Source organism: Carassius carassius, chromosome 34 (assembly GCF_963082965.1).
Source record: "Carassius carassius chromosome 34, fCarCar2.1, whole genome shotgun sequence".
Taxonomy (NCBI): domain Eukaryota; kingdom Metazoa; phylum Chordata; class Actinopteri; order Cypriniformes; family Cyprinidae; genus Carassius; species Carassius carassius.
In genome coordinates, this window is record NC_081788.1 from 3,164,598 (window position 1) to 3,179,898 (window position 15,301).

Here is a 15,301-nt window from a genome sequence, read left to right on the forward strand (position 1 = left end):
ATAAATGTACCTTGCCAAAGACACTCTTTGTACTGAGTCCTGTGAGGGAAGAGGCAATAACCACTACACTGTTTCTAAGTCTGAATCATGTCAGGGAGAAACACTAACAGAGCAAGTTCTGAGTCTCTGACACATCAAGGAGTCACTAACAGATCAACAAACATTATGAGTCTCCGGCTTGTGAAGGTGAGATTGCAACAGATCAACCTCCGTTCTGAGTCTGAGTCCTGTCAAGGAAAGGACTACAACAGATTACCAACATTCTGAGCCTCAGACCCGTGAGGGAAGAGGCAATAACAGATACCAAGTCCTAAGTCTACAGCTTCGAGGCAGCAACAGGTACAATCACGTTCTGAGCCTCCAGTCTGCGAAGAAAGAGATAATCTACGTTCAGACTTCATTCAAAGTCTTTGTCCAGTGAGACAACAACAGATGTAGCACGTCCCGTAACTTTGCTTGTGTGTTCCAGGCTAAGGACCTTCTGCACCTTCTCCAGGGCCACATCTACATTCCAAATTTTAGGAGCCTTTGGTGCTGCAGGAGATCAGCGTCCTCCAGCGCTTCATGGTCAAGGCTGTCAAAATGGATTCCTGCTCCATTCCCCACTGCATTGGTACCAACACAACCAGTGAATGAAGTCACCACTACCGGACTGTTCACTCAACCATAGAAAGTAAATATCACTAATACAAACCTCTTTCAGAGACCTTGGCATTGTTCGTTATTATCAGTATATTAGTTGTCTAATTTACATTAGATATTATATAGCTGATTACAGTTTATAGCAAATCTTTTATGTATTTGTTTGTTGCTAAATATGGTTCTTCACCTTATTTGTTTCAGAGTAGCAACAGTTTATCTTTCCACATAATGTAGCTCTGACATTGCAACACCCAACATAATCTCTTGCATTGTATGCCTCTTATGCACTTTTTCCCATTTCATTTATGGCATTCATTTAGTAGTTGTTGATTACTCTTGTCTATCTTTTGTTAATAAAATAAATTTTATTACACTTGTGTCGTCCTTGCGTTGATGATACAGAAGACATTCTACAAGCTAGATTCCAACCAATCTTTCTTATGTGATGTACTCATAACCACACCTTAAGTGACACGTGATCAAGAAATATCATAACGTCATTGGTGACGCGAGTACCCATCACTACACTGATTTGCCTCCCTAGCTTGGCGAAAGTGAATATCATGCTTATGACAGTTCAATAGTTGATATCACCTCACCTATACCATGTTTGGTCTCAATCAAATAGTCTTCTGATGATCTAAACGAGAGTGCATATTATATGTTGATATCTATGCAACACATTAGTTTTCTAAGAATCTTTACTAGTTTGTATATCAACTTCTGATCCAGTTACATTTGCAAACTACCATGCTCTCAGGCAAAGGGTTGTAAAACTCCACAGTATTTCCAACCTCCCACTTGGAATTTCAGCCTTTCTCATTGGACTGCTCTCCTTAGAGTTACAAATGATCTGCTCTTATCATCTGATCGTGGGTGTATCTCTCTATTAGTTTTATTGGATCTTAGTGCTGCGTTTGACGCAATTGACCACAACATTCTTTTGCATAGACTTGAACACTTTGTTGGCATCAGTGGAAGTGCATTAGCATGGTTTAAATCGTACTTATATGACCGCCATCAGTTCGTAGCAGTGAATGAAGATGTATCATATCGATCACAAGTGCAGTATGGAGTACCTCAAGGCTCAGTACTAGGGCCGCTACTCTTCACGCTTTATATGTTACCCTTGGGAGATATCATCAGGAAACATGGTGTTAGCTTTCACTGTTATGCTGATGATACTCAGCTCTATATTTCTTCGCGACCCGGTGAAACACACCAATTTGAAAAACTAATGGAATGCATAGTCGATATAAAAAACTGGATGACGAGTAATTTCTTACTGCTAAATTCTGAAAAAACAAAGGTGTTAATTATAGGACCTAAAAACTCCGCTTGTAATAACCTAGAACAATGTCTAAGACTTGATGGTTGCTCTGTCAATTCTTCGTCATCAGTTAGGAACCTAGGTGTGCTATTTGATCACAATCTTTCATTAGAAAGCCACGTTTCTAGCATTTGTAAAACTGGATTTTTCCATCTCAAAAATATATCTAAATTACGGCCTATGCTTTCACTGTCAAATGCAGAAATGTTAATCCATGCATTTATGACCTCAAGGTTAGATTATTGTAATGCTTTATTGGGTGGTTGTTCTGCACGCTTAGTAAACAAACTACAGCTAGTCCAAAATGCAGCAGCAAGAGTTCTTACTAGAACCAGGAAGTATGACCATATTAGCCCGGTCCTGTCAACACTGCACTGGCTCCCTATCAAACATTGTATAGATTTTAAAATATTGCTTATTACTTATAAAGCCCTGAATGGTTTAGCACCTCAGTATTTGAATGAGCTCCTTTTACATTATAATCCTGTACGTCCGCTACGTTCTCAAAACTCAGGCAATTTGATAATATCTAGAAGATCAAAATCAACTGCGGGCGGCAGATCCTTTTCCTATTTGGCGCCTAAACTCTGGAATAACCTACCTAACATTGTTCGGGAGGCAGACACACTCTTGCAGTTTAAATCTAGATTAAAGACCCATCTCTTTAACCTGGCATACACATAACATACTAATATGCTTTTAATATCCAAATCCAAGGATTTTTAGGCTGCATTAATTAGGTAAACCGGAAACAATTCCCATAACATAATGTACTTGCTACATCATTAGAAGAATGGCATCTACGCTAATATTTGTCTGTCTCTCCCCCATTATTCCGAGGTCACCGTAGCCACCAGATCCAGTCTGTATCCAGATCAGAGGGTCACTGCAGTCACCCGGATCCAGTACGTATCCAGACCAGATGGTGGATCAGCACCTAGAAAGGACCTCTATTGCCCTGAAAGACAGCGGAGACCAGGACAACTAGAGCCCCAAATACAGATCCCCTGTAAAGACCTTATCTCAGAGGACCACCAGGACAAGGCCACAGGAAACAGATGATTCTTCTGCACAATCTGACTTTGCTGCAGCCTGGAATTGAACTACTGGTTTCGTCTGGTCAGAGGAGAACTGGCCCCCCAACTGAGCCTGGTTTCTCAAAGTTTTTTTCTCCATTCTGTCACCGATGGAGTCTCGGTTTCCTTGCCGCTGTCGCCCGTGGCTTGCTTAGTTGGGGTCACTTCATCTTCAGTGATATCGTTGACTTGATTGCAAATAAATGCACAGACACTATTTAACTGAACAGAGATGACATCACTGAATTCAATGATGAACTGCCTTTAACTATCATTTTGCATTATTGACACACTGTTTTCCTAATGAATGTGGTTCAGTTGCTTTGACGCAATGTATGTGTTTAAAGCGCTATATAAATAAAGGTGACTTGACTTGACTTGATGATAGCATTTGGGTGCTTGGTTTGTTTTTGTCCTGGGGCCCGTTTCACTAAGGAGGTTCAACCAACTCTGAGTTGACTTACCCTGAGATGGGAAACTCTGAGTTCTCTTACGAGAGCTCTCTCGTACTGCGTCTTAGCTAAGACGCTACGGGAAAAGTCTCTTTTCACGAAATACTGAAGCAAAAAATTATCCTTAATTTTGTATTTTTGTAAAGCGCATTTGCAGCAGTACACAGCCATAGGCGAGACGGCTCGTTCGCTCATTGGCTTGTTCTGCGGCAACTGCACAGCCTATCGAGCGCGGGCTGATGCAACATCAGACCAATAAGGGCGCTTCGCGCCCTTCTTGCCACTTCCCGCCGAAACGGGTGTGGCCCAACCTATAAAAGGAGCTCGAAAAAGCTGACTCACCTGATTTTTCATCTCTTCAGCGAAGCTCACGCATCGCTGGATCACGGAGGAAGCAAGCGCCGTCTGAGAAAGCACATCAGCAGGACGAGCCATTCTGAAGCTGCTGGCATCGCCGCCTTCCATTGCCGTTCCTGCTGCGCTATCCGGCGCCTATATCCTTTCAATCCTGTTATATACAAGCTGTTCTTTATGTGTGTGTGTGTGTTCACCCTGCGACACACACTCGTAAAAGAGCTCGCGTCTTTTTTAAGATGCCTTCCTGCGGCTCGTCAGAGCCCCACTCAGCGAGGGAGACCGGTACGTCATCTGTGTCTCCTGCCTGGGTGAAGATCATGCAGCGCTCGCTCGCTGACGGCGGATGCCCCCACTGCGAGCTGTTGCCATGGTGACTCTGAGGACTCGCCTGGCCTTTTTCTCTGAGCCTGCATTCTCCGCTGCGCTGAGGCGCCGTAAAAGCATCGCTTCCAGCGGATTCCGGAACCGTCTTCAGCTCAACCGAGCTCGCCGGTTCGCCCTGCTTCACCGGCCCCCCCTGCATCGCTTCCCGGTGGGCAGCGCCCGCTGTTTGCCGGCGCGTCGTCCGAGGAAGTCGATCTCAGGGCCGCGTCGGGGGAAGAGGACACGCGCTCTCTGCTAGCTTCGGGCAGTGAGGGCTGGGCGAGCTCCGAGGATCTCGCGCCTTCTGCTCAGAAGCCCAGCAGACGAGCTGACATCGAGAAGGAGCCGGGGCGAATGATCGTGTTGGCCGCGATGAGTCTCGGCCGCGAGTGGTTTGCACCAGCGCCCCCCCCTCTCGTTCCCGGCTGGATGGTATTTCCCTTTCGGATGAGCGTACTTCTCAAAGCCCGCCTCATTTCTTCCTGAGCTTCACGAAGAGGTGGCGAAGGCTTGGAACGCTCCATATTCAGCACGAACTCGTTCGTCTGTCTCACTAGCATTCTCCACACTGATGATGCTAAAAACAGGAACTACCACTCACTTCCGCCGGTGGAACAGGCGATAGCGACGCACCTTTGTCCGCCCTCTGCTGGACGGCGGCAAAAGCGGTGTTGCCATCTAAAGCCTCCTGTGTGACGCTGCGTCGGCGCTACTAACGATGGCTGCTTCATCGAAGCGCAGGTGTACGAGTTCCGCTGTGGCCGAGCTCTCACCCAAGCGCGCCGCTGTTTCAGTTCCAGGAATTGTGACTGTCTCAGCGTTTTCTGCAATGCGCAAGCCTGCACAGTTGCCCGCTTGCCTGCACACAAAAGCCGTTATCACAACAGCTTCAGCAACGCAGCTCGAAACCCCCGTTCTCGCTCTACTGGCCGTCGCCCCGCGCCGCGGGGACCGCGGCAGAGGATTACGGTGAGGCCGGGAGCCCCGAAGCCATCCTGGGAAAGCCATCTACGCATGCTGCATGTCGCTGCGTCGGCACTACACACGATGGCTGCTTCATCGAAGCGCCGGTGTACGAGTTCCGCTGCGGCCGGGCTCTCACCTAAGCGCGCCGCTGTTTCAGTTTCCAGAGATTGTGACTATTTCAGCGTTGTTTGCAATGCGCAAGCCTGTACGGTTGCCCGCTTGCCTGCACACGAAAACCGTTATCACGGCTATTTCCCGAAAAGGTGTAATTTCTGGTGTCCCGGCCACGGCCGATGGTGCTATAAATGTAGTGACGATGCCCACTGCTCAGTGCCCATCTCCGCATATAAGCACAGCCCTTCACACAGGGCTCGCGCCTATAAAAGCGACTCAAGTCGATCACGCGCACTACATAGTAGACGTGCCCACTCCTCAGTGCCCACAATCACTATGTCACACGCGTCATGTGGTTTCTGTAAAAACGAAACCCGTGCACGTTCGTCCGGCCACGGCCGATGGTGCTATAAATGTAGTGACGATGCCCACTCCTCAGTGCCCATCTCCACATGTAAGCACAGCCCTGCACACAGGGCCTGCGCCCATAATGTCGACTCAAGTCGGTCGCGCACACTGCATAGTAAACGTGCCCACCCCTCAGTGCCCACAATTACTATGTCACACGCGTCATGTGGTTTCTGTAAAAACGAAACCCGTGCATGCTCGTCCGGCCACGGCCGATGGTGCTATAAATGCAGTGACGATGCCCACTACCCAGTGCCCATCTCCACATATAAGCACAGCCCTGCACACAGGGCTAGCGCACATAAGATCGACACAGATCGGTCGAGCGCGCCGCATAGTAAACGTGCCCACTTCCCAGTGCCCACATACACTATGTCACATACGGCGCGGGGCTTCTGTAAAAACGAGGCCCGTGCACGTACATTCTGCACAGGCAGACAGCGAGTTTAAAGTGGTAAAAGTGCACACATGCAGCCCACGGTTACTCGCAGATATATCGAGTCCCACGGGACCCGCTCAGCCTCCCTCCAGTCGGTTAAGCGCCGGAACGGGGTCGAGGAAGAGCGATCTGCCCGCTGTGATCAGCGCGCTCCCCGCCTCAGATGCGCAGCACACTCGAGCGCCGCCGTTGCCCAGTCAACAGAGCGCGTTTCGCATCCAGCCCTTAGCCATTCATGCAAATGCATGGTCAGTGCTTCCAGGGGTTTCGGATTGGGTGCTAGGCATTATAAAGAGAGGCTACACGCTACAGTTTTCTCGACGCCCACCGTGCTTTTCAGCGCGCGTCGAAACTACGGTCAAAACAGAAGTAGCACACATACTTCGGGCCGAAATATCAAAACTGTTGAGCAAAAGGGCTGTAGAGCCTGTGTCTCAAAGCGAGGGGGGGCTGTACAGCAGATACTTTCTGGTGCCCAAGAGAGACGGGGGTCTCCGGCCCATACTGGATCTAAGACAGCTGAACAGGCATTGATGAAACGCAGTTTCAAAATGCTCACGACCAGGAAGCTCCTCGCGCAGATTCGCAGAGGGGACTGGTTCATGTCAATAGATCTGAAGGACGCGTATTTTCAAATACAGATAGCGTCAAACCACAGGCGATATTTGAGATTCGCCTTCGAGGGCCAGGCATACCAGTTTGCAGTCCTGCCATTCGGCTTGTCCGTAGCTCCTCGTACGTTTATGAGGTGCATGGATGCAGCGCTCGCTCCTCTTAGACTCAGAGGCACACGAGTGCTGAATTATTTGGACGACTGGCTGGTTCTGGCCCGATCATGAGCGGAGCTCATGGACCACAGAGCCGTTTTACTCGATCACCTCGAGAAGCTCGGCCTCAGTGTCAATTGGGTGAAGAGTTCGCTGAACCCCAGTCAGACGATCCTGTTTCTGGGTATAGTTCTGAACTCGTGTTCCATGACGGCGCGGCTGTCACCACAGCGCGCGATGGGCATTCAGCGTGCAGCGAGTTCTTTCCGCTGTGGCGCGACTGTGTCGCTCAAACACTGTCAAAAGATGCTGGGTTTCATGGCCTCAGCATCTCCGGTTCTGCGGCTGGGCCTGCTCCGCATGCGCCCCCTGCAGTTCTGGCTGAAGGCTCGGGTGCCGCGCAGAGCGTGGGCGTCTGGCCGGCTGCATTTCAAGGTCGATCAGAGCTGTGTTGCGGCTCTAGCACCTTGGACAGCGAACGGCTGGTACCGATCAGGTGTAAGCCTGGGGACTTCCCCGAGTGTGAAAATGGTGTCGACGGACGCCTCCACTTCGGGATGGGGAGCGCTGCTCGAAGGCAGACCGTCCTTTGGCCTATGGTCAGAATGGGAAAAGCTCCATCATATCAACTGCCTGGAAATGCTGGCAGTGGAGAACGCGCTGACGCGCTTTTGTCCCCATATCAAGGATCACCACGTCATAGTCCGTTCGGACAACATGTCCGTGGTGTCCTACATAAATCGCCAGGTCGGTCTCGGGTCCAGAAACCTGTGCAGGCTGACGGAACGCCTCCTGATTTGGGCTCAGCGCAACGTGTGCTCGCTGAGAGCAGTGCATGTGCCTGGACTGCAGAATCTGGGTCCAGACAGGCTGTCCAGAGGCAATGTTTCTACGGGCGAATGGTCTCTACACCCGCAAACAGTCCGGCTGTTGTGGCAGAGATTTGGCATGGCGGAGGTGGACCTCTTTGCGTCCCACGAAGACGCTCACTGCCCCGCGTTCTTTTCCAAGAACGAAAGCGCGCTGTCACGGAGATGGCCGTGCTGCCCGCTTTATGCGTTCCCTCCCGTCTCCCTCCTTCCAGAGGTGATAGAACGGGTGAGAGAAACGAGATGTTCAATACTGCTTGTAGCACCTCTTTGGAAGAACCAACCATGGTTCCCAGATTTGATGCAGTTAGCAGATGTCGCCCCGTGGCCGGTACCAGTGAGGAGAGACCTCCTCTCGCAGGCCAGGGGCTCGATTTGGCACCCTCAACCGGAGTTGTGGTCCCTCTATGTATGGGCACTCAATGGTTACCCGCTGATCTCGCAGTGAGAGTGCTAAATACCATCACTCAGGCTAGAGCTCCGTCGACACGACGTCTGTATGCCTCGAAGTGGTCGGTGTTCTCCAGCTGGTGCACAGCTCGAGGTTATTCACCCCTTAGTTGTGAGGTGACGGAGGTCCTCTCCTTCCTTCAGGAGCTGTTGGATAAGGGCAGAGCCCCATCCACGCTCAAAGTTTATGTGGCTGCCATCGCGGCGTTTTCTGAAACGGCGTCCGGTCAGTCAATAGGAAGGAATGATTTAGTCATCCGGTTCCTCAGAGGAGCTAGGAGGCTGAATCCTCCAAGACCTCCGTCAGTCCCTATGTGGGACCTCGCGGCGGTTTTGGAGGCCTTGAAAGGTCCCCCTTTCAAGCCTATCCAATCGATTAGCCTTCAGCATCTGTCGTTCAAGACAGTATTCTTGTTGGCTCTCGCTTCTGTGAAGTGTGTGGGTGATTTGCACGCGCTCTCGGTGAGCCAGTCGTGCTTGGAGTTTGGGCCCAATGACTCAAGAGTCATACTCAAACCTAGGCACGGTTATGTGCCGAAATCCCTCAACACACCGTTTCGGGCTCAGGTTATTGCCCTGTCTGCCCTGCCGGTGTCAGGGGAGGATGGAGACTCGAGTCTTCTTTGCCCTGTCAGGGTTTTAAGAGCTTATGTGTCTCGCTCTGCTGCCTTTCGGCAGACGGAGCAGCTATTTGTCTCGTTCGGTGGGCGTTCCAAGGGAATGGCTGTTTCGAGACAGACTCTATCCAGATGGATAGTTGACGCCATAGCGTTAGCTTACGCTTCCAGGGGCCTTCAGTGCCCGTTGGGCGTCAGAGCACACTCCACAAGAGGCATCGCCTCGTCGTGGGCGTGGTCTACTGGGATCTCCTTGCAGGATGTATGTATGGCGGCAGGTTGGGCCTCGCCGTCTACATTTATCAGGTTCTATAACCTGGAGGTTCCCGCCTTGCAAGCAAGGCTGCTGTCGGTATAGGCGAATCAGGGCCCTGAGGGGAATTCTGAGTTCACGAGCGCTATGCGCTGCCGACTGTTATATGGGCAGTATTGCGTAAGACCCGCATTGCCACATTGGTCAGGCCTTGCCTCGGCTGTGTGACGTCATATTGCCGCATCTACGGATGCTGCTAGATATGGGACGGAGGGCTTTTTCCCTTTTCTGTCCTGGACTCTCTGTGAGTCCCTCAGGTGACTGTGCACTGTAAATCCTGGGCGTTGCTTCAGGTTTATTGGTGTGTGATCCCTGCGCGCACGGCGTTTTACATTGGGTTCCCGTAGCGTCTTAGCTAAGACGCAGTACGAGAGAGCTCTCGTAAGAGAACGTACTCGGTTACTAAACGTAACCTCGGTTCTCTCTAGAAGAGCGAACGAGTACTGCGTTCTCTGCCGTGCGCACGATTCACTCTGGTTCGCTTCGGCGATGAAATAAATCAGGTGAGTCAGCCTTTTCGAGCTCCTTTTATAGGTTGGGCCACACCCGTTTCGGCGGGAAGTGGCAAGAAGGGCGCAAAGCGCCCTTATTGGTCTGATGTTGCATCAGCCCGCGCTCGATAGGCTGTGCAGTTGCCGCAGAACAAGCCAATGAGCGAACGAGCCGTCTCGCCTATGGCTGTGTACTGCTGCAAATGCGCTTTACAAAAATACAAAATTAAGGATAATTTTTTGCTTCAGTATTTCGTGAAAAGAGACTTTTCCCGTAGCGTCTTAGCTAAGACGCAGTACTCGTTCGCTCTTCTAGAGAGAACCGAGGTTACGTTTAGTAACCGAGTACGTTTTCAGTTACAGAACAGCTTAAATGAGTTGGTTCAATCAACTGTACATTGACTGACTCTGAGTTAAGCATGTGCACCACAACTATAAAAAGTCATTATCAATGGAGCGCCAATATTACGATTCACCATGGCAACAGCTCCTGCCAAAAAGCCGTCTGCATACTTCAGACTCAATAAAAATATAATTCTTCTCAGTGTTATAATATCACAGGTGAAAACTGACAGAACGTTAGATTAATTAACTAATAGCTAATCATTTTATGGTATCTCATGGGCAAAAAATATATATAAAATAATAATATTAATAATAATATTTTAAGTGCATTTTTCTTATTTTACAAATGATCTGCCAATAGAGTAAGAAAAATGCACTTAATTTAGACCCCCCTCCCCCCAGGAAACAAGACTAAGTATCTTTTATCATTTACTTATATAGAGAATCAATCTTCTAGTTAGTAAGCAGAGCATTTTTCCAGCTTGCATCAATGAAGTGTTTAAAAAGGGGGAGGAGACCGAAAGAAACTCTGGGTTTACTGAAGAAAACCTGCTCCTGGCCAGGTTAGGTTCATAGAGTAAGTTACCATGGTAAATGACTCTTAGTATAAGTTAGCTCTCTTTCAGAAACAGGCTTGACTTACCCTGCTTTCTCGGGTTTGACAAACCTCCCATTCTGAAACAGAAAACCCAGAGTTTCCCTCATTTAAGGGTTAACATACTCAGAGTTTTCACTTAACCTCCTTTGTGAAACAGGCCCCTGTTCTATCTTGTTGTTTGGATACTATTCGTGATAAAGTTTGTGTTCCTTTGATAACTCTCTCGATCTTTCTTCTCTCTGAGGTTTTTTTACCGTTTCTGTTACCTGGTTGTCAAAAGGGAAAAAAACAGGTAAGATATCACCTGATATACATGTGCCACACTGAGGTTTCAATTGTGTATAGAACACTAGTTTAGTGACACATGCCACCTGATTGTATGTTTTGTTTGGCTGGAAGCTATAGTAGTTTATTTAGGGCGTCTTTCACGCTTTAGATTTTTCTTTTATTCTATATAGGGGTTTGTTTGTGAATATTGATGGTAGAGTTGGATTAGAATTTTCGGTTTTGTTTTTTTATTAAGGTTGGTGTGTGACAGTTGGTTATGTTTTGTTTCTTTGTTTGTTTGGCACTGTCTTGCTCCTCCCTCTTTTGATATTTTTGCTTGGTTACAAAGTGTATATAATTTGTAAAGTTATGTAAATATTCTGGGTTAATATGTTGTTTTGCTTAATCACTTTAATAAACAGACACTTGTTTAAATTTAGAACGGGTTGTGTGTCGTTTTTTTTTTTCAGTACATGTTCAGTTTTTTAAATGTTACACCCCTTTATTTTTCTCCTAGAATTCAAAAGGGCTTGTAACAGTGTTCTAATGAAGAAACAAAGTCACCTACATCTTGGATGCCCTGGGGGTAAGCAGATAAACATCTAATTTTCATTTTTGGGTGAACTATCCCTTTAAGCTTTGACGCTTTTTCCTATGCCCTGTGTGTGTGTGTGTGTGTTAGACTAGTTTAAGTGTTTATGTAGTTAATAAAGTCTTACTTGTATCACACTTGAGGTTGTTCATAGTTTGATCATAACTGGAGTCCATTATCATGCAGATTTTTGCTACAAGCTCTGAGTAATAATGTACAGTAAGAAAGTTATTTTCCTTAACCAAGTGAAAGTGGTTATGAAATAATCACATTATGAAATATTTTTCTTCAATGCACCATGGCCACAAAATGGCCTAGATATTTTTGAGCAAAATACCTCTAAAGTATATTCCCATTCATACTTGCATGAATTGGGGAGCAATTTAGGGTTCAGTACCTTGCTAAGGGGCAGCTCAAATGTGGGTAACAAGGGTGGAGGAGAGTGTTGTTGATTCACTCCCTCCACCTACATTTCCCGCTGTTACTGAGACTCAAACCTGCAACCTTTCGTGTTACAAGTCTCACTCTCTAACCATTAGGCTTCACTACTGGGTCTATGTTGTCTTAAAGCAAGACAAAGAAATCGTTATAGTGCCCAAAGTCTCTCCAAGGATCACAGCTTGGAGAATTTCAGAAAAAAAGTTAGCCTCGGGTCAGAAAGCCTATAAAAACATCACATAGCACGTACATTACCATATGTTGTTTTGGTTTCAAGAAAAAAACAACAACACTCCAGCATACTCCGCTGTCAGACAAGATTGGAACTTCACATGGGCCTGGGTTTTAAGGTCAGATGAGACGAATAAAATAGCTTTTTACCAGCAAACACTCAAGATGGGTTTGGTGCACACAGGGGTAGAGAGAATCACATGTGTACAATTAAATACACTGCTGTATCTGTAATGCCATAGGCCTATTTTTCTGTTTAAGCTGCTGGACATCTTGTTCAGATAGATGGCATCATGGATTCTAGCAAATACATTCAGATAAAAAAAAAATAATAATAATAATTAAAGAAAAATCTCACTGCCTCTGCTAGAAATCTTATAATGGGTTGGATATTCCAACAGGACAGTGATTCAAAAGCAAACACCAAAAGAAAAACAAAAATGGACCTGACCTGAATCCTATAGAAAATGAGTGGGGTCAACTGAAGAGGAGAAGCACCAACATGGAGCTAGGAATCTGAAGGATCTGGAGAGAATCTGGATGAAGGAATGGTCTCTGATCTCTGATCTCTTGATAGGTTTTCTCCAAACTCATGAGGTATTATAGAAGAAAACCCAGAGCTGTTATCTTTGCAAAAGGTTGGTTGTAAAAGGTACTGAATAAAATGGTAACATTAATTGTTGCCAAGGTGCATTAGAGAAAAACATTTATTTCAGAATGAAATTTTCAACCCATTTTAAATTTCCAATCTTCAGCGAAGTGTTACATTTATTTAATTTTTTTATTTTTATAAATGGATCAAATCAAATGGATTAACAATGCAGATTTATTTTCACAGGCTTCTTTGATCATATTTACCAAGGGTAACAAATCTGACCATGACCATATATGGATTTTTGTTCATGTTTCGTTCACAAATATATATTTGAGTATATACTCACGTGCTCTAAAGGCTGTATTATGTGCCCTCACAGTCACATCCAAAGCTCGTGCGTATAAAGCTGACTCGCAAGTATTATATAAGTTATTTTCCGTAGTTTGTTGAGTTTAAGCAGATTGGTGTTGACAAATAAAACAGTTTCATGGAACACTCTGCTAAAATACAGGGGGGAAAAGAAAGAATAGGGGTAACAAATCAATAATTAAACAACACTACGTCGTCATTGTTGGTGTTGTATCAGACACTTGCAATTAACATCAGGCTATATGAAAAACAAGATCAAATGGAGTTAACAAGGTCTTTGGCCGGCGAATGAGGAGATCTGTGTTTTGTCCGCATCTGAGGAAAGTGCAGTGCATTATATGCCATTATCACCTTTTACAGGTTAGGATATAATGGTTATTTGTTAAGTTTTTTTTTTTTTGCTGTTCAACACTTGGCCAAAATCTCAAGATGTAAAAGATTAAGCACTTATGCACAGATATTTTAAAAGTACAAAATTATATTGGCTAGATGGCAAAAAACCTACTTCTCCAGTCTTCAAGCACACATAAACAATAGCCTTTACAGACATAGTGTTTGAGTAAAGAAATGCTCTACTATTCAAAGTTATTTGTTTACCCTTGCTTTGCAAATAAGCGGAGATCTGTCTCATCCAGGCTGTGCGTGGCGCGTCAATCTGAGTGGAGGCGGGGTGAAGTGACGAGGTTTCGCGAGAGCTTGAGGATCCAATGGCATTACAAAGTTTTAAAAGCTCCTTTAAATACTTGTCATTGGTTAAATATGTATAAAACCCTGTGATTTAAAATAATAATAATAATAATAATTAAGACTTAAAATACAATGAAGAGGTCATATCACATGGTCACATATCACATGCTGACTATTTAATTTTTTTTTTTTAAACCTCTAAAGTGCTCTCACCTGCTTTAGGGTAAGTGGCAATTAGAATGTCATCAGGTCTTGCCTGAACATTTTTCACCTTTTCCCAGTTGTCAGTGAAGTAGTGGCTCATAGAAATTCCTTCAAAAGCATACAGCTCAGGTCGACAAGTTAGTTTCATCTGTAATAGTGAAATGTGTCAGATTAATGCTGAAAGCTACACAGCAATTAATGGTCATTAGAAAATCAACGTTGGGTAATAACAGTCAATGAGAAAACAAGCAAGATTTTGGATAATCAATTAATAAATATTACATTTATTAAAGTAAATAATAATTAAAGAAGTTAAATCATCTTCATTTTCATTTACAGGATCATATTTTATGAACATAATCACAAATATGATGAATAATGACAGGGATATCCTTATGATATGAAGCACTGCAAAATTGTGTATTTACATGCACTGCGTTTGTTTCAAAGTTATGTTGATGCTAAATTATTTATTATTTATAACTTGCCAGTTATACTCCCACATATTCACACCCAAAGGTCAATGAAACAGCTGTTAATCCAGTGGTCTCGAAGCCTGTTCCTGGAGAACTACTGTCTAACCTCTGTCAAACACACCTGAACCAGCTAATCAAGGAGTTCAGGATCGCTTTATATTTATAGGTGTGTTGGAGCACAGTTGCAACTGAAGTCCGCAGGACTGTAGCTCTCACGCAGCAGGGTTGGAGATCCCTTTGAAAATCTCTAAATGAAGATCAAGTATTTCCTCAACTATCTGAAAATATATTAATGAAATGTATTTACTTACTGAGGACATACCAGCGATTTCCATTATTTTTGTTTCCATTATATTTCAGGGACTTTCTTTTTTGTTTGTTTGCTCCTCTCTTCTGCTCTCCTCAAACGTATCTTCGTTCTCTTCCGTGTTAAGCTATATTTCGTGCTGTCATGTAATAATGTCTACAAATCACAGCTAATCTTATCTTCAGAGTGCTAATTAAGGTCAATTTACTGTACATTGCTCCAACAATAAAAAAAAAAAAAAAATGCTCTCTGAAGTCAGTAATTTCATGAAAGTGAAAAAAGTGAAAGTGACATGACATACAGCCAAGTATGGTGACCCATATGTGCAGTGCCCCAACACTCCAGGTATTTTATGATGTGGTTGGAAACCAATAGGCTTCATTAAGATTAGCACGTCTAACATGTATTATATTCATAATAAATATATTTTCCCATATTTGTTAATCTTGGTTAGTTAATTTATAAATATAGCTACCTTTGTTCATTGTAAGTTCTTGATGTTACAAAACTTTAATATTATAAAACTGATTAGTGGACA

General features: G+C 45.2%; 1 pseudogene; it reads right to left on the reverse strand.

The window, feature by feature from the left end:
• Positions 1-14,975, reverse strand: part of LOC132115334 (cytosolic sulfotransferase 3-like) — a 55,707-nt pseudogene extending 40,732 nt beyond the window's left edge.
• Positions 14,976-15,301: the final 326 nt, after the last annotated feature.